Raw genomic sequence first — 19,313 nt, 5'->3', positions numbered from 1 at the left:
ATTTCCCCTGTATGCGACAATCCTAACTACTCCATAGTCATCTTATACAGCAGGTTTTCACTACTGCACAATTTCTAAAGTCAGCTTACCCCCTCAGGTCGAACGGATACACCAGAAGGTATATTAATGACCTGATAACATAACTCTCTCAACCTCACTAACTGCAGTATAAATTCTTCATCTACTTATTTTCTACCATTTGAACATCAATTCCGCATTTATACTAACACGAAATAAAAATCTCAGCTTAGATAAGAGAATTAAGACATCCCGACCTCACATTTACCACTTCAACTGCAATTAGACTACAAATTCAAAATCAATCTGATTCGGAACACAAATATAATCATACACACACATCCACTTTAACATATACACACATGCATATACATATATATACAGAGAGAGTACCTGAGCAAGGACCTGTTTGGGTGACCAGAGCCCTGGAAGAAAGCGACGGCTTCATTGCTACTAATCCGGCCATCGCGGTCCAAATCGGCCCCTCGGAAATACGCATCCAAGAGATCCACATTCGCCGATTGGTTCTGCGGCGATGCCATCGCCACCGTTGGATTGCGATTCGTGGGAGATCAGACCACGGAATCAATCGAGGAGCGCCGCGCGCTCAGGCTGCAGTACGCATAAGGAGCGCCCGGAAGAATCAAAAAACCACGAATCCGGAGGACCATGATTTGGTTGCCTTTCTTCTTCGATTCGGAGGAAAATCAGAAGACGACGGAGACACTGAGCGACGCCGGTGGTTTGGGGTAGAAAAACGATGATTTTTCATTTTGATTTTTTGTGACAAAAATGGTGCTGTATTTGTGTTATATCTCAAAATTGCCACTGGTCCTAATGAGCCCGGCCCATTAGGTACTACCACAATATATACCATTTAGAAATCGAGTTGGTTTGCAAGTTTATGTTTTCGATTTGTCAACTTAATGCGAGATTGAGAAGGAAGCTACAATTTAATGCGAGATTGAGAAGGAAGCTAAAATTTAGAAATCAGAGTCATTTGTTTGTCGAATATTTGACATGTTACATTGTGAGACTATAAATTGCAGATGTACATTTAGACATCGTTCTGTAAATCCGTCTAAAGAAGAAACTTAATTGATAATCTATACACACCCATACAAATTAACTACTCTTATCATGGCCAACAAGCAGCTCATGTCCACGACGGTTTTGTGTTCACGTTTCGTCGGTTGCACGTCTTCTTTTTCTTTAAGGAGACGATCAATGATTAGCATTCTAAATATGAATATAAACCCTTCAAATAATTTCATTAGTTGGTACAATTAAGGTATTTTGATTGATCCCTTTTGTGATCACCTCATTTTCGCTATTTAATTAGTTCCTGAAACTTCTTGCATTACATGATGTGCATGGAAAGGTCTATTAAATAAAACATTGGGGATCTTTGAAGTAGTACCATGTTTCATATCAAAATCAAAGAACCGGCCTAATAATTGATGTAATTAGTAAACATTGACATATAATGTAATGCATTCTTAATTGGAGCTACAACCTTGTCTAGTTTCCATTTTTTGTAAGTGTATATGTTAGTTTTGCGTATGTCGTCGGCCACTCTCAATCACTGAGACGAATTTCTCGAATTTTATCAAGTACATGTCAATTTATGTGCTCCTAACTATTTTTTAGTATAAATAGTTACACCTTCTTATTTGCAAATATTGAGAATAGTTGCTCACGTGTGCGTAAACGCTAGGCTATGAATACAGACATAACTTGAATTCTAATAGGATATTTGGTGTTAAAAGATAAATAATAAAGTTGAGTATTTTTTAGTATACCGAAAACACGATCTAATACACCAAATGTTGTTTTCCAATCATGGACTCTATTTAATAAGTTACTATTTTTTTTTTTTTTTGAGATATATTTAATAAGTTACTATTAAAAGATAACTCTTGATTTGGTTAATATGAAAAGAAAAGGAAATTAGGGTATTATTATTTTATATTAATATGAATATTACTTAATTATTTTGTCAGACATTTATCCATTAGCTGGTGTAGCAGCTAATGGGAGGCCTGGACTGCATACGGCGCTTCCCCAACGCCCACTTCCACCGCCATTTATGTCCCCAGGCCTCTCCACCTCCTCCGTCTTCATCACCGCCGGCAAAAACCCTCCTCCTATTCTCTCCCACATCAAACACCCAAACTAGAACAATCAACACCAAAAATGCCAGTGCTGGGTACAAGAAGAAGGGGAAGATGAAGTTGGCAGAGATCTGACTCTCAGACCTCCTTTCTCCCTCCCTCAAAACCAACAAACCCAGCAACAAAAACAACAAAACGATGACGATGACGATGACAAAGCAGAAGAACAAGAAGAAGGGGAAGATGAAAACAGAGCACAAGGCCGTGGATAGTGCTGTCGTCGAGCTTGGTGGGTCTGCTCACCGGAATCGGCGTCGTCCTCTTCAACTACTCTGTATGTTTGATTTTTACCCATTACTCAATTGTCCATTTTTGCTTTTCTTGCTTGCTTGTTTGCAAAGTTTTGATCTTTTATTTGAAATTTTACACAAATTGCAAGTGTTCACGAGATACATTAGCATTGTAGTCTGCTAGTGATCTTTACATGTTTTTGTTATTCATTGTGAGGATGTTTTAAAGAATTGTCTCACATAGGAATATGTGTTGTCCATCTGTTTGGCTTGAGTGCTGCAACATGTGACAGGGCACGTGAGGATATGAAAAACTGTCCCAGGTCGGAAAGTCAAGGAACCTTGCATAGACTTACCAGGAGGCGGGCTACTCCCCCATTTCCAATTTGGGGTGGAACCTCAATTTCCGTCACTCATTGCCTATTTTTGCTTTGCTTTTTTCTTGCTTGCTTATACATAAAGTTTTGAGCTTTGATTTTGATATGAATGGGAAGGTTCATGAGATACATGATGTGTTCTGGGGTGGGCTGCCGCAACGGGGAGCTTCGTAGCCGAGGGAGGAGTTTATGGGAGATACGTGGAAGCAGGTGATTCTGGTTCCAGCTTCTGGGGGGGTTTGATCGTTGCCATATTAAACTTGCTTCGAGATGCTTTCTGAGGATGGTTCACAAGATAACAATGGCAATGAGCAAGGAGGAGAAAAAGGAGAGAATTTATTAGTGAAAATGGGAATGCCTGTTTCGGTTTTTTATGGTCTCAAGGCTGCATCATGTCCTTTTTTAAAGCCAATTGCTGCTTGATCAGGTTGAGATTGGAACTGGGAACTCGTTAGCTCCTGAAGGTCCTGGCGTTGAGATTGGAACTTCTGTAGCCAAGGGCATTGGTCCTGTGTTTGATAAAAGTTCATAAAGCAGGCTCTCTCTTGTGGCTGCCTGATCAGCTGCTGGATTTGCTTCTGGTTGGTATTCAGTTTTGTGTATGTCTGTGCTGCCCATATCAAGACATGTTTGCCCTCATGGTAATTGTTGCTGTTCTGTTTTGACAGGGTTTAATGCTGCTGTTTCTGGTTGTTTCCTTGGCGTAGACTTAGTGCTGTGATAGCTTCTGTAGTTTCAGAAGTTGGTCCTGGTTCTGAAGCAGCCTTTAAGGTCCCATACTATGACTTCCATTCACCAACTGGTACACTATCAGTTATCTGTCAATTCTTCAAAATGATACACATAATCTCTGAGTATTTACTTGTTCCTGGTAATGTGATTTGCCTTTACTGAATATGGTTTCTGATTTTTCCCATTATTTGGGTAGTTGGATTTACATTGCATATTCCAAATGGGTATTTTTTCAGGCATACCTTTAGTATATCTAGAGGTTGATGTTCAAGTTATTGTTTAAAGCTGCGGTTTTAATAATGAGACGTATTCGAATCATTTTCAGAGCCTCCGCTATATCTATTGCACATAGTATATGTTGGTATTTGTTGACAATCTTCACAAGACCCTTGGCCTACCAAAATTTTTGTTCCCTATCGTGGGTGGCTTGGCTATCGGGCTGATGGCATTGGTATATCCTGAAATTCTTTATCGGGGTTTCAAGAATGTTAACATTTTTCTGGAATCTCGACCACTTGAGAAAGGCCTCCCAGCTGATCTGTTTCTTCAGTTGGTAGTGGTCAAGATAGCTGATCTGTTGCTGCAGCAACAGGAATGGCATACGGCAAAAACATAGGTTCTGCAGTTGCTCAGTCCAATCCTATGCTTCATCTTTCTGTCTTTGGAAGTAGCATCACCGCAAGCATACGGCCTGGAAATGTTTTTTTTTCCTATATGCATTCTGGTTAGACTTTAGGCTCTTATTATCAGAAGTAAGTTGTTTCCTTTTGTGATCGCCTCATTTTCACTATTTAATTAGTCCCTGAAACTTGTTGTATTACTTGATGTGCATGGAAAGATCTATTAAATAAAACATTAGGGATCTCTTGGCCAAAACCACAAAACCGGCCTAATAATTGATGTAATTAGTAAACATCAACACATAATGTAATGCATTCTTAATTGGAGCTACAACCTTGTATAGTTTCCATTATTTTGTAACTGTATATGTTGGTTTGGCGTATGTCACTGGCTACTCTACATTGAAGCATGCAACTCTGGTGAATTTCTCAAATTTTATCAAGTACATGCCAATTTTATGTGCTCTCAACTGTTTTTTGGTATGTACAGTTGCATCTTCTTATTTGCAAATGCTAAGAACAGTTGTTCACGTGCACGTAAAATGTAGGTTATTAATACATAGATATTGAAGTTGAGCATGAATCCTGTGGTATGTGTGATGGAATGGATTTTTCATGGAAAAGAGTTTCCAAGGGAAGCCAAGATAACTATGGCAAATATGGATCTTCACGTGTTCTTTACGCATCTAAGCTAGCAAAAAGAACCACATGATGCTGCAGGTGTTTAAAATATTGTGAAAATATACTATAGAAAACAGAGGTCATAGAAGTTAGATTTTATAGCTAAGTTCTTTGTTATCAAGAGATTGGTTGCTCACTGTTCAAAAGATAATTTCAATATGGACAAAGTCTAACGTCTGAAATCAATCAAATTAAAAAGGTCTCTCAAGCGTAGGCACAGTACTGCTGTGTTTGTCTAGAACACCATATAAACAAAGTTTATATTCTTATAATCAAGAAGCAAGTAAAATTACAAAGTTTATATTCTTATAATCATATTTCATCTATAGATATACTTGCATAGTACCAATATATTTAAGCATGCCGAGATTAATAAAGATCCTCAGTTCATTACTCCGAGCATACGAAATCAGGTCTCTAACAAACCTGAAACGGAAGGAGAACTTGTCATAAATTATTTCGTTGAAACTTGTGACAGCAATGCATAAAGAGTGCTTTAATCAACAAATTATCTGCAGAAGCTCAACATAAAACACGATGGGGATTGAAGTAGAGCAACTTTTTGTAATACAAGGAGAGTGCTTTATATATCCTCTCAAAATTGCCTCAATATACCACTTAATTTAAAACAGAGTGAATTGCACTATATGCAATTGAAAAATAAAGAAAAATTAGCAAGTCAAACAAAGAAAAGATGGATTCAAGCTGTCCACCATAACACATAATACGAATTACTGATGTATATGAGCATATCAGTTTAAGACAGTCACTATCACATACATTTAAATTGATTTTTCACAGACATGATCTTTATAAAACGAATATGTGTTCAAGTAGCAAAGGAGCAATCCATAGTTTAATCTTTTATAAGAAACCCATGAATATGGATGAGCATAGTTGGTTTCGTATGCCATGCAGCAGCCAAGGTGTTTTGTTACCAATTTTGCGGTTCCATTGGGAAGTATTTGTATATTGAAATATAAAAAGCTAAGTAGACAGACTCTATACCTCTCCCAAAGCAATGCTTGGAATGCAACTGATGAAGAAAAGTGCCACTCTCTACCTATCGTCCTGCAATAATCAACAAATTGAAATTCAAAAACAAAGCCTGTCGTATCAGCGGTTCAATGGGGCGTGCATTGAACCTTTTGAGTGGGGTTGGGAAAATAGGGTGGGGTGGGGAAATAGGATTGTGGGGTGGGTCTAGTAGCTCTCTTTCTCTTTTAGTATATACTAGTATTAGTGCTCGCATATTGCTGTGGATTCTAAAAACGTATAAAACATGTACAAAATTTTATACATATGCACAACCATATTAGGTGTTTAACAATGGGGCGTACATTCCTATTTACAATTGAATTTACATATATAAAGTAATTAGTACCTAAAAACTTTGTTGATCATCACTTCACAGCTTTTCTTGTTCTGTTTTTCATCTCTGTCACAATTTGAAAAAAAAATAGAAGTTAGTCAATGTAAATGACTAAAAATTTCTGCAGTTTCAACATAAGATACGTTTTAAAAAATTGTAAGGTACCTATTACTCTCGATCAACAAACTTGCACAATACTAATACTGAATGACGGTGTTCTAATCATAAAAAATTTCTCTTAAGCCAACACGAACTATCGTAACCTTCGAAAATAACTATTGTTAAAAACCGGTCCACATCGGAGATAAAACTTCAATGACATTCATAGGATAAAATCTGTCATTCTTCTTATAGAATTATTGCAAAAAAATGAAAAAGAAAAGCATTGAGTCGCTTTTCTTCCAAATTGAATTTACTTACCATAGGAGAAGTTGATGTAGCTTTCACCTAGATCCTAAGCGTATGCCGAAGCGCTCAATCATTGAGGTTGTTTCTAGCAAGTCTTCATTTGCCTTTGGAGGATAAAGGGAAGATTTGGATGGATGAGCATACCAAGAATGTAAAATACTGGAAGGAGGAGTTTGATTTCATAGTGGAAAACAGTAGAAAACAATAAAAAAAAAATTCTTTATGAATTTACTTGAATTATCAATACCGTAGATAAAGCAACAACAGAGAGGGAATCGAATAAAAACCCTAAATCTTAAAAGTTTTGGTGCATGCAAAAACTATACATCATAAACTTTCTCAAAGATGTACTCATGATGTATAGTACTGCAAAATTAAACTTATGCATAAATTATACACTAAATTTTACTGAAAATACTACTTTAACCCTTCAAACTCAATTTTCTTCATATAAAATGCTACATAACTTTTTTACTCAAAGAAAACCCAATGACTATGATCCACATAAGTAAATTCATTAATTCATATTACTTCACACATTTTACATTTTTCACATGCCTAAAATACCCCCTATTACATACTTGATATAGACAATTAATTGTAAGGAAAGAGTAAATGATTTTGCAACAAGAAAAAAAAAAAGACATTAATGTTAAAAATTTATTGCATATTAATTTTTTAGAAAGGCTTTGAATTTTCATAAAATTATTCGATTCATTTTTTTCACCCTACTCTTGAATACTTTTGAATTTATCCTTTTTTTATTAATGTGACATCCCACATCGCCCAAGGGAGTGATCCTGGGAGCTAACTGGCTTCGGGTTCCATGGGACTTCGAAGTTAAGCGAGTAGTGCGTGAGAGCACTCCCAAGATGGGTGACCCATCGGGAAGTTCTTGTGTGAGTTCCCATAAACAAAACTGTGAGGGCGTAGTCGGGGCCCAAAGCGGACAATATCGCGCTACGGTGGTGGAGCGGGCCGGGGAAGTGGTCCCCCCCGGGGCGGGATGTGACAATTTGGTATCAGAGCCTAACCCTGGCCGTGGTGTGCCGACGAGGACGTCTGGCCCCTAAGAGGGGTGGATTGTGACATCCCACATCGCCCAGGGGAGTGATCCTTAAACGTATATTCCCATTCCTACCTAGCATGAGGCCTTTTGGGAGCTCACTGGCTTCGGGTTCCGTAGGAACTCCGAAGTTAAGCGAGAATGGGGCTAGAGCAATCCCATGATGGGTGACCCACTGGGAAGTTGCTCGTGAGTTCCCAAAAACAAAACCGTGAGGGAATGGTAAGCCCAAAGCGGACAATATCGTGCTACGGTGGTGGAGCAGGCCCGGGAAGTGATCCGCCCCCGGGGCCGGGATGTGACAATTAATATATTAGAACATTGTATTTCATTATCTACATGCACATTAATTTACCTACAACAATTATATCATGGGTGTAATATAATATCTCTTTTTTACAATGATGCAAAATAATGTTTATACCAACAATAAAACATGCCTAGCATATGTACTAATACATGGAGAATAATTTACCTATATTCAGAAGAAATGTAGTTCGATTCATAGTATTAAAAATACTATGTTACACCCATGTTTATACAACAATAAAATGTGCCTAACATATCTAACAATGCATGGAAAATAATTTACCCACAAGTTAGAGAAATGTTATTTGGTTGGGTGTAGTATAATTTTTTTTTAATAATTGGAAAAATTAAATATAACTAGGTGTAGTGTAATTTTTTTTATATAATTAGAACAAATTAATTTACCTACCTACTCTTTGAAATGTTCATTTCCAATGATGCAAAATGTTCATTACCTAACTACAAATTATTTTCCAATAATTTACCTACAACAATTATACCATGGGTGTAATGTAATCTCTTTCTTTATAATGATACAAAATATTGTATGTACCAACAACAAAACGTGCCTAACATAAGTACTTGTACATGGAAACTAATTTACCTATAAAAAAAGAAATGCAGTTGATGTATAAAATCAACAATATTATGTTCCACTCATGTTTATACAACAACAAAACGTGTCTAACATATATAACAATACATAGAAAATAATTTACCTACAAGTTAGAGGAATGTTATTTGATTCAAAATATATAATATAGGCGTAGTATTTTTTTTTTTTTAAATAATTGGAACAAACTAATTTACCTACCAATTAATATGGATAAAATTGCTAAAAAAAATATCACGAGAAAAAAAACTACTTTTCTAGTTTGACATGTTTACGGTTAATACAAACACTTTTTACATTTTATTTCACTTTTTCTACTACTTTTAATTTGGCTTAAATTTAGGAATTTGGAAAAGGGACCATAAAATATGAGTGTCATGAGTGTAAATAAATTGTATTAATAGGTCAATAGTGTTCCCATATGTTTGCAAATTTTGAATTTGGGCTTAAACTGGATCTTTAAAGATAGATAGGTTTTTATCTAGAAATAATGAGTTGTAAGGGCCAAAATCTATAGCACCCTAAATTTTATCATAGATACAATGTCTAGTTTCAATAAAACTTAGAAGACAATCCATTAAAAAAAAAAATTGGAATAATTGTAATCAAAATTTACCCGAACAACGCCATTAAGAAAATAGGCATCTTGAAGACTTTTTGGTTCAACCTGAATGGAAAATTGATAGAATTTCAATTGAAATGGTTGGCATTTTTACAAACCTGAAATTGAATCATTACAAAATAAATTTAGTGGAACCATTATGGAACCTCCTGGTTTTTTTTTTGTTTTGAAAAGGCTTTTTCTGCATTTCTAGATCAAATATATTTACAAATTATTTAATCATCTATTGTTCTTGAAATTCTCTTTAAAAGCAAAAATATAAAATTCTCCTTTTTTGCAAAACTGATGAGTCAAAATGAGAAAAGAAACACCACCTGTTCAAAAATTACAAAAATGAACTATCAAAATGAAAGAACAACAAAAATTACATCTCTTTGATCAAGTGAAATGGAGACATTTGGAAGTTTTACATGCTAAGATGCAAAGGAGTAAAAAAAAAAAAATCGAAGAGACACCGATTTTCAAATTTCAAAAGCTGGATTTCCCTGCAAGACGTTTGTCAACATTTCTCAGACGCAATCTCAGCTCTTGGATATCACGTGCAACTTTGTCAAAGATCTATGATAAAGTTGAAAACGCGTGAATCTTACTGTTCTAATTACACCACAGTTGCTGACAAGAGTAAAGGCACAACACTACTACCTGCTATTGGGAAATCCATAAATATGTCAACCTCTGTCCTCCATGGCAAGGCAGAACTGAAAAATATCTAACTCTTCCTCATCTCCGAGAATGCATCTTTCACAAAGTATCTCGAAATACTCAGTTTTCTTCCTCTCTGAGAATACCTCTACAAACAAGTCACACCAGAGTAAGAGTATCTCATATCATCAGGGATGAGAGCAAGAGTATCTCATATCATGCAATCTCCCTATCCTTTCCTTTGCCCTTGTTTTTACCTGCCAAGACAAGGACAAAGAAAGCAATATGTCGGAACCTCCACACAAACTTTCGTTGCCACCAAGAAGTGATGGTCCATTCAAATGCAAGGTTTGCATTCCACTCCTGTATCAGAAGACAAATACTACGAGAGAAGATGCCAAACTTGCATAAGGAAAATACCACTTCTGCAAGGGGAGCAAGTAAGGCAAGTGAAAATGATACATTGAAGCATGTGAAGACAACCACAACAAACACATGTCAGTTCATCCCCGACAAAGCCTAAGGTCACTTGTCACATGAAGCTCCTCATGATCCAATTTCATTCAAGATCAAGTCTAGACGGCCTTTGAAGAAATCACAAGTCCGATTCAATATCAAGTGTCCACCATCCTTGAATTAAATTCAGCTCCAGATGAAATAGGTAAATTCAGACCTTTGGAGGAAGTCTAGCAGAAGGCCCTCCAACCCAGTTCAAGAACAAGCCTGTGGAAAGTTAACAACAAGTAAAACACCTCATTCGGCAACTATCACCGCTAAAGGACTAAAGCAGCAGGATCAATGATCAGCCTAAATAATTTGAAATCAGGGGGAGATACTCATCAAGAGTGAGCATCCAAAAATAGATCAAGATCTTAACGAGGCAACTCATGTTGATATATGGGCATCCAAGGGGGAGTGTTGAAAAGTCTAGTGGGTAATGAATGCCCACATAGAAACTGAAGACATTGGGTGGTTTTTCAATGCCCATAAAATTAATCTTGACTTGGGAGGTGAAAGAAGTTATATTGTCAAAGATGTGTGCTTGGAGTTGCTCTATAAATAGAGCACTCCGTATGCTTTCAATATTGAGCAGAGAAAGAAAGAGAGGAAGAGGAGAGTAGAGAATACATAGAGTTATCTTTGTACTCCTATTATTCCAAATTATAATGAAAGCACCACTACTGCCCGAGGACGTACTCCAGTCACACTGACTGTAGAGGAATCTCGTAAATTTTGTGTCTTATTTTATTTATTCCACTGCACATACACCATCGATTTTACAACAAACCATAGTAAAAGACAAATCAATAAATAATGACATATCTGTTGAGCACATTTCTAAGCCTTCTCCTTATTTCAAACCTTTTTTTTTTTTTTTTGTCGAAACACTATTTCAAACTTTAAAGGACTACACTTTGTAGAGCTTGATTCTTTTCTATTTTTGGACCCTACCGGATGATCTTTGTGAGATTTAACATTAGGTTCAAGAATTGAGGTAAGAAATTCACAAAGTTGCCTTTTGCTATCCTCTTTTTGAGTGAGAGGCAACTTTTTAGGCTTATCTTTAAACTCCAATAGAAGGATGTCCGAACATGTCCACACGTGTCATTCGAAAGTTCATGGTTATGTAACAAACATTTTATCTCCAAAATTATTCACGTTTCCTTTTACACCTCCTGACTTCAAATGGACAATTTATGAGCCGAGATCTTGAGTTTCTCTTTCTTTCATCTAGTGAAGTTTTAAAGGCTCAATAATACCCACCTTTATCGCAACCAATAACATCATATGTATTTGTCTTAGATATTTTAATAACGGTCGCAAACCTTTGCATTAATACTATACTGATGTTGGTGTGCCCTTATTTTGTCTTTCTTCATATGTGCGAATGCCTTGCATTTTTATACGGGGAAATTAAGGTTCTTGAGTTGGGTAATTTTATTTGTCCCTTTTTTTTATTCGTCATCTCCGTCGAATTGTCCGGAGCATATAAAACTTTTGTAACCTTTGCGTAAGTCAGGTCAAGTAGTACAATTGCTGAACTCAAACTGATCTAGTCTCGGCGGGCAACTACTCTATCCTCCCTTGGTTGCTTTTCATTCCCAATTTCTACCTCTGTCTGTCTTTTACTTAGTTTAGTGCCTAGATAGATAGAAAGAGATGGTGGATCATGACTCACTTACTTGGGGCAAGACACATAATTTCAGACGGAGTTATGGACTCTCTTATGACCTCTCGATAAGTTTAGAAATAGAAGTGGCAAACTAGCCCATTGACCATTAATGAATAACTATTAAGACCCGTTCAGTTTGATTCTTATCACAACATGATGGTGAGATTGATAGTTTTAATGATTGTGTAATACATTATGTTGATATCAAACGAAATGACTCTGAGACAATGATTTTTCATTAATAGTCCAATGACTTAATTTGTCACATGTGCTTGGAAAGTCAGAACCAAATTTTATTCAATCTCTATTGATGAACAATCATATACTTTTTTTTTTATTTTTAAATGAGGATAAATAGTAGCAAGTCATGACTATTTATCATTTCTGAACTCAAGGGACTTACGAAGAATTTCATTTTGCCCTCCAAGATTTTATTGTGTGAAAATTATTAAAAAGTTCTCACTTGGAAATTTCTTAAAAGAAATTGGTGGCTAATTAATTGAGAAAATTCAAAACCGTGGACGCAAAACGCGTGAAGGGAGGGCCCCATCCCATGTGCCTCCTTTTTATACTTTTGTAACTGGTCATCTCTTACTCGTTGCTTTTCCTAAAGACCCTTTGGAACTTTGTGCATGCAGTCATAGTGAGATTTTTCAATGAGATCATTACACGAGATGATACATTATATGTTCTTGTATAAATGGTTGGTTACGTGTGTTAAAAAATTAATAACTTATAAATTAAAATTTTTCACTACTTACATAAAAACACGTGATCTACCATCCATACTAAAAAATTATTATAGTCAAAAGCCAATTCTAAGTAAATTCTGAACTAGTCTCCCTCTCTCTCTCTTGTTTCATGAGATCCTCCTTAATTCTGAACCTCTCTCTCTCTCTCTCTTGCTTTACTGGATCCTCCTTAATTCTGAACCAGTCTCTCTCTTTCTCTCTATTCACAATTAATCTCTCTGCAACTACTACTTCCTGGATCTGAAAACTAGAGGTTATGGATATGGCCTCTTCTTCTTCTTCTTATTCTTCTTCATCCGCTGCTGCTCTTGCTGATGCTGATGATGCAAAAAAAATAATTGTTTTGGATATTATTTTGAAGCTGGAGAAAGCAAATAAGCCCTTGTCAAATTGGTAACTTGTCAGAGGTTAGTCAGCGTTTATTGATACTGTTTAAGGCTCTTTCTGTATTTTTTGTCGTTTCTTTTTAATTAATAAGTTTAGGTGTTCTGTTATGCTGGCATTTAATTTGCAATTAATTTTTGTTATGTCTGCTGTTAATTTCTTCGCTGGTGACCTGTCACCGGATGCCACTTTGTTTTGTTTGCTTCTTTATCAATTGTCTTCCTTTTGACGTTTGGATTCAACGGTTCTCTTAACACAGGTTCTGAAAAAGCTTCGGTACAAAAGATTGAAAGAGAGAGCAAATGGAAAAAGAAAACAAGGAAGAGAACAGGAGAAAGAGGTCTCAAGTTGATTTTGCATCCTTTTTCACATCTGATTTTTGTTTTTTGACGGTATGAAACATAACCAAAACTTGATTTGCAGGAATCGATCAGGTGACGATGATTATACTGATTGTGAGGCGAGCAAAGCAAGGAGAAAAGGTTTACACTTGTTCATTTTATGGTTTTCAAATACTAGTAGCTTTACCTGCTGAGATGACGTTGTTCATATTAAGATTGCAAATATATGAGTATCTTTCTTTAAATTATAGTGTTTTTAAAGATAATAGGTCCTATCATGTGCCCCTTTTTCCACTTTCGTATTTCTCACTCGTTGATTTCGAGCCTTTGAAATTTTTTGCATGTAGTCAAAAGCCAATTCAAGTAAATTCTGAACTAGTCTCTCTCTCCCCCCTCTTGCATTAATTCGGTGCAACGTCCTAGTATTATTTCTCTCTAATTAACAATTAATCTCTCTGCAACTACATCTTTTTGCTGTTTCTGAAAACTAGAGGTTATGGACATTGCTTCCTCTTCATCATCCGCTGCTGATAACCCCCCACGTCGAGAAAAGTATGATGTGTTTATCAGTTTCAGAGGCAAGGACACCCGCCTTGGTATTACCGGCCATCTACATGCTGCCTTACTTCAGAAGAAAATTGAAACCTACATCGATTACAAACTTCAGAGTGGAGAAGAAATTGGACCTGCCCTTCGACAGGCAATCGAGAAATCCACGATTTCGGTGATCATTTTCTCTCAAAACTATGCTTCTTCCACATGGTGTTTAGATGAACTCGTGCATATACTCGAGTGCAAGGAAAGATATGGCCAGATGGTCATACCCGTATTCTACCACATCAATCCATCTGATGTACGAAAACAGCACGGGAGTTATGCGGCTGCATTTGCTCAACTTGAAAAACGTTTCGACAACAGTATCGACAAGGTGCACAAGTGGAGGGATGCTTTGACGACTGCAGCCAATCTATCTGGGTTTGATTATTCAAACAAATCCGGGTAACTAACTCATTCTTTAACTTGTCTAAAGTTATAAATTTTCTTTAAACTTGTGACAGTTTGATTTGTGTTAAGATTTGGTAAAGCGTATTTGAGACTAACTATTGCTTTGCTACCTAATCATATACGTCTATACTCCAGGACGGAGACGGAGGCAAATCTAATTCAGAAAGTTGTCGATCATATTTTGGCCAAAATGTGTCGCGAATCATCCTGCGATTTAAAGGGTTTTGTTGGAATTGAAAGCCACATCAAGCAGATTGATTCGCTGTTAGGCATTCATTTACCGGATGCTTGCATCACTGTAGGTATTTGGGGCATGGGTGGTATTGGCAAGACCACCCTTGCCGAGGCTGTATTTCGCAGACACTCTTTTAAATTCGAAGCTTCTTGTTTTCTTAAGAATGTTAGGGAGAACTCAGAACAAGCAGGTGGACTAGATCACTTGGAAAAAACACTTTTTAAGGAGATATTAAAGGATGAAGTTTCTTTGCCCGTAAAATCAACTTTTCAAGAAAGGCTCAGTCGTACAAAGGTCCTCATTGTTCTAGATGACGTGAGTGATTCATTGCAAATGGATCGTTTAGCTGGCGATCATCTCCGGTATGGCAGTGGAAGCAGAATCATTATCACAAGTAGAGATAGGGGCAAACTTGCGCTAACTGGTGAAGAGGCTAAGATCTACAAGGTTGAGGGATTAAAATCGGATGACGCTCTTCAGTTCTTCTGTTTGCGTGCTTTCAAGAATAACGGTGCTTGTGCTTTCAAGAATAACGGTGCTTGTAGAACAGATTTTAGGGAGTTGGCAAAAAAGGTGGTTGCTTATGCTGGACGCGTTCCTTTAGCTCTTACAGTTCTGGGGTCCTTGTTCTTCAATTGTAAGAGCAAAGAAGAATGGGAAGATGAATTCAACAAATTGAAACGATTTCCCATTGAAGATATCCAGAAAGTGTTGAGAATAAGTTATGATAAATTGGGAGACAATGAGAAGGATATATTTCTGGATATAACATGTTTTCATAAAGGGAAGTCTGTGGTTGAGGTAAAACGAATGTCAGATGTTCGTGGATTCTTTGTGACATGGAATTAGAATTCTCATTGAGATGTCTCTCATATCAATTGATTCAAAAGGGAGAATGGAAACCATAGAGATGCACGATTTGCTACAAGAAATGGGAAGGAAAATTGTTCAAGAACAAGATATTAAAGATCCCGGTAAACGGAGTAGGTTGTTCAATGATGAGGATGTCCATCGTGTATTGAGAAGTAACACGGTAAGAGCCAAATGCATTCAATTTTTTAGAAAATAAAAATTACAAACTTGAGATGATAACAGAAGAAAGTAAAACTAATTTATAATAAAGTAGTGAGATTGTTAAAAGATGAATTTGATCGAATATTTATTGTGTTAGGAAGTTTTTGGAATATGAACAAATGTTTGTTTATTTAGACAAGGAGAGGAGGATACAATTATGTTCGATATTTAAACTTTCTTCTTATTCTCAGGAAACTCCAAATGTTGAAGCCATACAGGTTAATTGGTATAATCTTCAAAAGCGACCATTAAATCGTATAGACTTCAAAAAGATGTCTGACCTAAGATTGCTAATTGTTCACTCGCGGGCTTCTCTAGTGCGTACCGATGTCAAATTCAACACATATCTGGAGCTTCCCAATTCTCTTCGTTATCTTGAGTGGTGGGGATATCCACTAGAATCTTTGCCGTCAACTTTTTCTGCGGAAAATCTAGTTGAGCTTCATATGCCAAATGGCAAAGTTAAGAAGCTTTGGAAAGAAGAGCAGGTATATTATATTATATGCCTATTTTAATTATTGTATAAAATCAAGTGTAGAAATTATATTAATTCTTTATATTTCTATTTCATTTGTTGCAGATACTTGTCAAGGAGTGGTGTACAGATCTAATTGAAGTCCCAAATCTCTCTGGGAGTCTAAAAATTGTGAAGATAAATCTCAGGGGCTGTCGAAGTTTGGTTGAAATTGCTTCGTGTTTTCAACATTTGGACAAGCTTACTCATCTTGATCTTGGATTCTGTAGCCGTCTCAAGTATCTTCCAGAGATGCCTGGAAATATTCAATACTTAGATTTACAATGCTCTGGTATAAAGGAGTTGCCTGAATTAGTTTGGTCTAACGAAAATATTTCTTACTTGAATATAACTGATTGCAGAGACCTCGAGAAACTTACAAGCAGCAGGTGTAAGTTGAAAAATCTCAATCTCCATGGGTGCTCTAAATTTGAAAACTTTCCAAAGATTTTGGGGCCAATGGAACATTTGAAGTCCTTAAGTTTAATTCAAACAGCAGTTACAGAGCTACCCTCATCGATCTGTAAGTTGAAATATCTTGAGAGTCTTGATCTCACCAAGTGCTCTAGATTTTCCAAATTCCCTGAAATCTTGGAGCCAATGGAACGTTTGAAGTCCTTAAGTTTAGTTCAAACAGCAGTTACAGAGCTACCCTCATCACTCTGTAACTTGAAATATCTTGAGAGTCTTGATCTCGCCTTTTGCTCTAGATTTTCCAAATTCCCTGAAATCTTGGAGCCAATGGAACATTTGAAGTCCTTAAGTTTAGTTCAAACAGCAGTTACAGAGCTACCCTCATCAATCTGTAAGTTGAAATATCTTGAGAGTCTTGATCTCACCAAGTGTTCAAGATTTTCCAAATTCCCTGAAATCTTGGAGCCAATGGAACATTTGAAGTCCTTAAGTTTAGTTCAAACAACAGTTACAGAGCTACCCTCATCAATCTGTAAGTTGAAATATCTTGAGAGTCTTGATCTCACCAAGTGCTCTAGATTTTCCAAATTCCCTGAAATCTTGGAGCCAATGGAACATTTGAAGTCCTTAATTTTAGTTCAAACAGCAGTTACAGAGCTACCCTCATCAATCTGTAACTTGAAATATCTTGAGAGTCTTGAACTCGCCTGGTGCTCTAGATTTTCCAAATTCCCTGAAATCTTGAAGCCAATGGAACATTTGGTGTCTCTTTGTTTGAAATACACAGCTGTCGAAATGCTTCCTTCGTCTATTGGAAATCTAAATAGGCTTCAATATTTAAACCCTAGTTTCTGCAAGCAACTTAAGGATGTCCCAATAAGTATCTACAGTTTAACCAATCTTAAACGTCTCAACTTTAATGGCTGTTGGAGACTTGAAAAATTGCCTTCCAGCTCTGTCGGTTTTCTCTCTTTAGAAAAACTAGATCTCCGCTTCAACGGTATATTGGAAATACCAGCAAGCATCAAACAAGCTTCTCGGTTGTCTATACTCGACTTAAACGATTGCAAGCGGCTTCAATCCATACCAGAGCTCCCAGTGCTATGTAATGTTAAAGCTCAAGGCTGCACGTCGCTGAAGATGTCAAGTTCGAGGACAGCACTCGCACAAGGTTGGGATAAACCTCATTATTGTTTCAAGGTTTTTACTAATTGCCCAAAATTGGATGATAATTCAAGGAGCGGCATAATGGATGAAGCACATATTACAATTATGCGAATGGCCACTGTTGCCCCATTTAATTACCGTTACTGGTTTCCTATTCCCTGGCCTCAGATTAACATTGTATGTCCAGGAAAAGAAATTCCAAATTGGTTAAGCTATCAAAATGAGGGATCTTCAGTAGACCTCGAGCTTCGTCCGGATTGGTTTCGAACAGGTTTATTTGGTTTCGCTCTCTGTTGTTGTTTCTGGGTTTCCAAAGAACCCTCATTTCTTGAGGTTGAGGTGGGTAAGTGCTAATTTCATTGTCAAATTCATGGGTGAAGGCCATGAATTGTTCAGTTCTAAGTACATTATACCAGGCGACAGCTACGAAGACTGCTGTGACGGCCAACATCACGTGCATGTATGGAATGATGCCTTTAGAAGTGAAGAGGTAGGAAAAAACTGCTCCCCTGATGTTTACAAACTTGCCAAAGAGGCCTCTGTTGTCCTCTGCTCGGTGGATAATCTATATCATTTAATGAAGGTGGAAATCTGTGGTATATGCCCATTGTATGCGGAAGATGCTGAGAAATTCAAATTTGGTCATGCGTTCATGTCGAGGGGACCAAAAGTAGAAGAAGAAACAAGACAAGATGATGATTCCAAAGGTGGTGGATCAGGAGATGAGCCTCAAGTTAGTGGATCAAGTGATGAGTCTTAAGCAAATGAAAGTCATTAGGAAGAACTTTTTAAGGCAAATTTGTACTTTGACAGCTTACTTGTCTGACCAAGAAATAAGACAAAAAAAGGCAAGGCTTTTATTATTTTGGTATTGTTTATGCTTTATACATTATAAAGCGCTAGTTATGGACAAGTGTTTGATAGCCTATTTGTTATCTTTAAAACTTGATTTACCTTTATATCATAAACATAGACATTAATTAACAGACCATGCCAGGGCAAAGTAAAAAACTCACGACCAAGCGGGATAGTTTGAACATTCAGCACGACAAAAATATGCGATTGCTCGATGGCTGAACTGCAATGAGCAAAAAATATGAATGGCCCGATTGGACTAACATTGGCAAAACTCAGTGTTCTTGTTTGCACCAAACAATGATCAGCTAAACAAATTTTATTAGAGAGGGTAAAATAGTACAACAAATTAAGGCTGAAAAAATAAAGGCACAGCCCCAGTTTAATAATACAATCACCGAATTTGTAACAACGATAAAACTATAGGGCTCTTTGCTTCATAGGACTAGAACATTCCAAAATTAAGGAGAAAAATTATACGTCGCGCTACAAGCTTAAGGAAGAAAAGAATGAAAAAAAAGCGAGATGCATACAA

General features: G+C 36.8%; 1 long non-coding RNA gene and 1 pseudogene across 1 annotated transcript; both read left to right on the top strand.

Annotated features, from left to right (window-relative positions):
- Positions 1 to 2,044: 2,044 nt before the first annotated feature.
- Positions 2,045 to 4,445, top strand: LOC137725204 (uncharacterized). The gene is made up of 3 exons (XR_011067473.1): positions 2,045 to 2,466; positions 2,917 to 3,380; positions 3,468 to 4,445. It is a non-coding gene; the product is annotated as an uncharacterized lncRNA (long non-coding RNA).
- A 9,139-nt stretch (positions 4,446 to 13,584) lies between these two features.
- Positions 13,585 to 18,683, top strand: LOC137724826 (disease resistance protein RPV1-like; annotated as a pseudogene).
- The last annotated feature ends 630 nt before the right edge of the window (positions 18,684 to 19,313 follow it).

This window comes from Pyrus communis, chromosome 2 (genome assembly GCF_963583255.1).
Source record: "Pyrus communis chromosome 2, drPyrComm1.1, whole genome shotgun sequence".
Classification (NCBI taxonomy): Eukaryota; Viridiplantae; Streptophyta; class Magnoliopsida; order Rosales; family Rosaceae; genus Pyrus; species Pyrus communis.
The sequence above is the reverse complement of the archived record's forward strand: the minus strand, read 5'-3'. Positions and strand labels throughout refer to the sequence as shown.